This window comes from Oncorhynchus masou, chromosome 13 (genome assembly GCF_036934945.1).
Source record: "Oncorhynchus masou masou isolate Uvic2021 chromosome 13, UVic_Omas_1.1, whole genome shotgun sequence".
NCBI classification, from domain to species: domain Eukaryota; kingdom Metazoa; phylum Chordata; class Actinopteri; order Salmoniformes; family Salmonidae; genus Oncorhynchus; species Oncorhynchus masou.
Window position 1 is genome coordinate 93,271,478 of NC_088224.1, and position 7,084 is coordinate 93,278,561.

At 40.1% G+C, this 7,084-nt stretch overlaps 1 long non-coding RNA gene across 1 annotated transcript; it reads left to right on the plus strand.

Moving 5' to 3' along the window:
- Positions 1-1,256: 1,256 nt before the first annotated feature.
- On the plus strand, positions 1,257-6,779 carry LOC135551583 (uncharacterized). The gene is made up of 3 exons (XR_010457332.1): positions 1,257-1,315; positions 5,360-5,435; positions 6,321-6,779. It is a non-coding gene; the product is annotated as an uncharacterized LOC135551583 (long non-coding RNA).
- Positions 6,780-7,084: the final 305 nt, after the last annotated feature.

Here is a 7,084-nt window from a genome sequence, read left to right on the forward strand (position 1 = left end):
TTCTAATGGGAGATGTTTACAAGACAGGATTCTACAGGCAGATGTTTACAAGACAGGATTCTACAGGCAGATGTTTACAAGACAGGATTCTACAGTTACCGCTGATATATTGTCTCATTAATACATATTGGTTTATGTTTTAGTCATAGAAGATATTTAAAAAAAAAAAAAGGTCACTCCACTTCCAGTCCGTATTCTGTATCAACCTGTTCAACCATTAATATGTGGAACTCGTAAAGGTCATGCATAGGGTCATAAATGTTACCCTATTCCCTATATAATGTAGAATAGGCTCCTGGTAAAAAAAGAGTGCACTATATAGGGAATAGGGGGCCATTTGTGACAGAAACATTGACATATCACATTGGAGATCATACCTGGCATGAAATATGAAACCATCTGCTCAGCACTATGTAATAAGAGCTATATTTACAGATTTAAACCGCCAGACTGCATTTAAAGGTGGTGTCGGGTGAAGGATGAAATGCTGTCACCTATCACCATACTGGAAGAGAACTTTCAACTTATTAGAGGACTAAAAACAGGTTTATATGGGATGCTCTACCCTATAAATAGATGTATGCCCTATTTATATAGCTATCTACCCTATGACTTTACAGAGTTTAAATCATGCTTTGATACTGTACTTGGTCTGATGTGAATATTTATTAAGCTCAGTATTGTCTGGATGTGCTTCCTTCAGCCAACTCCTCTGACTGAAATTCACCAGCATTTTACTCAAAGAAAAGTTATCCAAAGAATTCAAAGATTGTTATTCAATGACAATGGTTATATGAAATCAGATCATGAGAAAACACCAGTAGAAAATCCTTTATGAGTTACGTGAAGTTACGTGAAGTTTGATGGCAAAACACTGCCATCTGCTGCCGGAGTCAAACATTACAACGTAAGCAGAGGTGGCGTCACAGGTTCCAGTGTAACTTGGCGAAAATAGTTTTCCTGGTGAAATGGTGCTGCCACAATACATACGATTTACAGGCATAATATATAGACGATAAATATACAGATATAATACATAGACAAAAACATGTTTGTCTCCTATGTGACCATAATACCTTTTAAGTATATTTTGACTTTATGCAGGGCAGTGTCTCTCAAAATTGTTCTGTTCGCTTTAAATTGGTTATTCTCAAGTTAAGTGTTTGTGAATGATGAAAGGAGAAATGAAGACAACTAATGTTTATCAAATTAACTTGACGACTAAAAACAGGAAGTGATCAGGGTACTGTGAAACAGGAAGTTAGACTCCATACAACGGACGAGACGCATGCCAGCTCTTACAACGCCTGGATAGGTATTTAACATATCAGCTAACCACATCAATTCAATTCCATTCAAGGGCCTTTATTGGCATGGGAAACATGTGTTAACATTGCCAAAGCAAGTAAAATATATAATATACAAAGTGAAATAAACAATAACAATTAACAGTAGACATCACACATACAGAAGTTTCAAAACAATAAAGACATTACAAATGTCGTATTATATATATATATATATATATATATATATATATATATATATATATATATATATATACAGTGTTTTTACAATGTGCAAATGGTAAAAGACACAAGATAAAATAAATAAGCATAGATATGGGTTGTATTTACAATGGTGCGTGTTCTTCACTGGTCATATCATCATATGATATAGTAATCTGATAGTGTGTGTGTTTGAGGTAAAGCAAAAGCAACCGACTGTTGATGAAAGTTGAGGAGTGAAGTCTGGGGGGGCGTTTAAGACAGACTAAACGTCGGACACTAGGTGGTTTTCCAACAGCTCAGGGCCCGGTTTCCCAAAAGCATTTTACGGCTAAGTTCATCATTAGACCGTTCGTATGTGAATCGATAAATCTCCGAGCTGTTTTCCCAAAACCATCGTTATTAATTAACGCGTGTAATCTAACGCCGAGTGTACACGACATGACTTTCAAAATCCTAACATCGCTGAGCGTCTCACATTAAACAAAGTATAGCCAAGGTATTGGCGCACACACCAAACGGAGTGGCACAACGGGGGTCCCGCTGACTACAAGATTCTTCACTTGGTCGTGAGGATTTTGTCGATACCACGCTGTCTCGCTAAAAAAAATAATGATGTGATTTATTAACATAGCTCCAACAAGCTGTGGCTCCTCAAAGCAGCCTCAAACGTTTTGTCAGTCAGACATTCACGCTTGCTATAAAGAGTTGAAATGTCTAGCTGATATTTTGAATTGAATAAGATTGCTTGTGCATTCCAGAGTTGTAACGATGACACTTTGGCTTTTGCTTAAAGGCAAGTGGAAACTCATACTACAAGTAGTCATGATTCCTGCTCGAGAATCTACACATTCTGGGTGATGGAAAAACATCATCATCTCTCTAGATAGCTCTCATTGGCTATGGCTGATCACCGTTCTCAAAACTTGTCGTTGCACATCTCACATTACAAGAGCATTGCAGATTTTGTGCTGATTAAAATCAAACGTTTGAAAATAATCGGTTGACGTCTGGGACTGCTCAAAGACGAGATCGGTAGCCCTCCGTCTCTGACCCACTCACAATAAAGGAGCGTCACGAGTAGGCAACGACACGGGGGATTTTGTCTCCGATCTCAAAAACTAGTCTGGGACAGCTTAATCGGGGCCAAACATCAGGTAGTGTACACCCGGCATAACGCCTCGATCACACCGACAGTGTCATCACATACGGCAAAGTAGTATATTGTCGAACTCCCCCCAGATTCTGAAATGGCATTTTTGTCCCCCCTCCCCCAGTTTTATAATTGGAATGTGATTCAAAACTAGGGAGCGGGGTGCTTTAGGACCATGCGGACATCTCTGAGCGGTCAGGTAGGCCGTTTGGAGTGTTAACCTGACTGGATTAAAAAATATATATACAGTTGAAGTCGGAAGTTTACATACACCTTAGCCAAATACATTTACGCTCAGTTTTTCACAATTCCTGACATTTAATCCTAGTAGAAATTCCCTGTCTTAGGTCAGTTAGGATCACCACTTTATTTTAAGAATGTGAAATGTCAGAATAATAGTAGATAATTATTTATTTTAGCTTTTGTTTCTTTCATCACATTCCCAGTTGGTCAGAAGTTTGCATACACTCAATTAGTATTTGGTAGCATTGCCTTTAAATTGTTTAACTTGGGTCAAACGTTTCGGTTAGCCTTCCACAAGCTTCCCACAATAAGTTGGGTGAATTTTGGCCCATTCCTTCTGACAGAGCTGGTGTAACTGAGTCAGGTTTGTAGGCCTCCTTGCTCGCACACACTTTTTCAGTTCTGCCCACAAATTGTCTGTAGGATTGAGGTCAGGGTTTTGCGAAGGCCACTCCAATACCTTGACTTTGTTGTCCTTAAGCCATTTTTCCACAACTTTGGAAGCATGCTTGGGGTCATTGTCTATTTGGAAGACCCATTTGCGACCAAGCTTCGAGATTTCTTCAAAATATCCACACAATTTTTCCTGCATCATGATGCCATCTCTTTTGTGAAGTGCACCAGTTCCTCCTGCAGCAAAGCACCCCCACAACATGATGCTGCCACCCCCGTGCTTCACGGTTAGGATGGTGTTCTTCAGCTTGCAAGCCTCCCCCTATTTTCCTCCAAACATAACGATGGTCATTATGGCCAAACAGTTCTATTTTTGTTTCATCAGACCAGAGGACATTTCTTCAAAAAGTACAATCTTTGTCCCCATGTGCAGTTGCAAACCGTAGTCTGGCTTTTTTATGGCGGTTTTGGAGCAGTGGCTTCTTCCTTGCTGAGCGGCCTTTCAGGTTATGTCGATATAGGACTCGTTTTACTGTGGATATAGATACTTTTGTATCTGTTTCCTCCAGCATCTTCTCAAGGTTCTGTGAAGCGGGATTGATTTGCATTTTTCGCATAAAAGTACATTCATCTCTAGGAGACAACTCGTCTCCTTCCTGAGCGGTATGACGGCTGCGTGGTCACATGGTGTTTATACTTGTGTACTATTGTTTGTACAGATGAACGTGGTACCTTCAGGCGTTTGGAAATTGCTCCCAAGGATAAAGCAGACTTGTGGAGGTCTACAATACTTTTTCTGAGGTCTTAGCTGGTTTATTTTGATTTTCCCATGATGTCAAGCAAAGAGGCACTGAGTTTGAAGGTAGGCTTTGAAATACATCCACAGGTACACCTCCAATTGACTCAAATGATGTCAATTAGCGTATCAGAAGCTTCTAAAGCCATGACATCATTTTCTGGAATTTTCCAAGCTATTTAAAGGCAGAGTCAACTTAGTGTATGTAAACATCTGACCCACTGGAATTGTGATATAGTGAATTATAAGTTAAATAATCTGTCTTTAAACAATTGTTGTAGAAATGCCTTGTGTCTTGTACAAAGTAGATGTCCTAACCGACGTGCCAAAACTATAGTTTGTTAACAAGTTAACAAGGAATGTTTTTGAAAACGAGTTTTAATGAAATTATGTGTTTTAATGAGTGTATGTAAACTGAAAAACCTAGTGTATTAATGACTGCAACCTAATGTAAACTAGTTTTAATGTGTAAACTAGTTTTAATGACTCCAACCTAAGTGTATGTAAACTAGTTTTAATGACTCCAACCTAAGTGTATGTAAACTAGTTTTAATGACTCCAACTTAAGTGTATGTAAACTTCTGACTTCAACTGTATAAAACATGGTTTATATGTTGTTGTAATCAATGACTGTATATGGTTGTAATCCATTATTTTGGGCTGAGTCCTCTAAGGATTTCCATTGGGAATTGTTTATGCCTGTTGCCACCAGCAGGGGGCGAGGGAGAACACGGTTTGGTGTCTTCCCTCCCCTCAACAACACTGGAAGAAGACCTGTGACAACTACCATTACTCTTACTCTGTTATTTCTTTGTTCTCTTAAACAAGTATGTGGTGTACACAACCACATTATCTATCGAAAATGGTTATCTATAAAACAAGAGAGCTAAGGCGGTAGGAAGCTCTCTCAACCATGTATATGCAGATGATACAGTCTTATACTCAGATGGCACCTCCCCTGATTTTGTGTAAAACACTCTACAACAAAGATTTCTTATTGTCCAACAAGATTTCTCTGCACTTAACCTTTGTTCTGAACACCTCCCAAACAAAGGTCATGTGGTTTGGTAAGAAGAATGCCCCTCTCCCCATCAGTGTGACTACTACCTCTTGAGGGTTTAGAGGTTGAGGTAGTCACCTCATACAAGTACTTGGGAGTATGGCTAGACGGTGCAGCGTTCTTCTCTCAGCACATATCAAAGCTGCAGGCTGAAGTTAAATCTAGACTTGGTTTCCTCTATCGTAATCGCTCCTCTTTCACCCCAGCTGCCAAACTAACACCGATTCAGATGACCATCCTACCCATGCTTAGATTACGGAGACATCATTTATAGATCAGCAGGTAAGGGTGCTCTCGAGCGGCTAGATGTTCTTTACCATTTGGCCATCAGATTTGCTACGGATGCTCCTTATAGGACACATCACTGCACTCTATACTCCTCTGTAAACTGGTTGATGCTTATTTATAAAACCCTCTTAGGCCTCACTCCCCCCTATCTGATATCTACTGCAGCCCTCATCCTGCCGTTTTATCTTAATATCTTAATTCAAAGACTCAACCATGGACACTCTTACTGACAGATGAGGCTGCTTTGCGTGATGTATTGTTGTCTGTACCTTGTTGCCTTTGCGCTGTTGTCTGTGCCCTATAATATTTGTACCATGTTTTGTGCTGCTACCATGTTGTGTTGCTACCATGTTGTTCTGCTGCCATGATGTCCTGCTACCATGTTGTGCTGCTGCCATGATGTCCTGCTACCATGTTGTTCTGTTGCCATGATGTGCTGCTACCATGATGTCCTGCTACCATGTTGTGCTGCTGCCATGATGTCCTGCTGCCATGATGTGCTGCTGCCATGATGTCCTGCTACCATGTTGTTCTGTTGCCATGATGTGCTGCTACCATGTTGTGCTGCTGCCATGATGTCCTTCTACCATGTTGTTCTGCTACCATGTTGTTTTGCTACCATGTTGTTCTGCTACCATGATGTGCTGCTGACATGTTGTGCTGCTGCCATGATGTCCTGTTGCCATGTTGTGCTGCTACCATGATGTCCTGCTACCATGTTGTTCTGCTGACATGTTGTGTCATGTTGTGTTGCTACCATGCTGTGTTGTCATGTGTTGCTGTCATGCTATGTTGTCTTAGGTCTCTCTTTATGTAGAGTTGTGTTGTCTCTCTCATCATAATGTTTGTTTGGTCTTATATATTTATTTTGAATCCCAGTCCCCTCAGGAGACCTTCTGCCTGACATGATGACTCCTTGCTGTCCCCAGTCCACCTGGCCATGCTGCTGCTCCAGTTTCAACTGTTCTGCCTTATTATTATTCGACCATGCTGGTCATTTATGAACATTTGAACATCTTGGCCATGTTCTGTTATAATCTCTACCCGGCACAGCCAGAAGAGGACTGGCCACCCCACATAGCCTGGTTCCTCTCTAGGTTTCTGCCTAGGTTTTGGCCTTTCTAGGGAGTTTTTCCTAACCACCGTGCTTCTACACCTGCATTGCTTGCTGTTTGGGGTTTTAGGCTGGGTTTCTGTACAGCACTTTGAGATATCAGCTGATGTACGAAGGGCTATATAAATAAATTGGATTTTGGTAGGCCGTCATTGTAAATAAGAATTTGTTCTTAACTGACGTGCCTAATTTTTAAATAAAAGATTAAATAAATAAAATACATTTTAAAAAGATTGAAGTGATACTTACCTTTTTTTTTAAATGTTGAAATTCTAATGTTTAAATGTGTAAACTGCAACTCCATACCAATAATTTGATTGATCTCAATCAGTTTCATTTCGCGCTTCTGGTATTACTGTTTTGTGAGCGAATTAGAACAGATGAAACTCTAAAGCCTGTCTTGCTTTCCGTCTCAATCAAAGATCCTAGTGGCATCCTCTGAGTTTTGGCGCATGAGAGAAAAAGGAATATCATTGAAATTAGTTGTTTTTGGCGTAGCAGTAACATATTAGCCCTTCTATGCTATGAA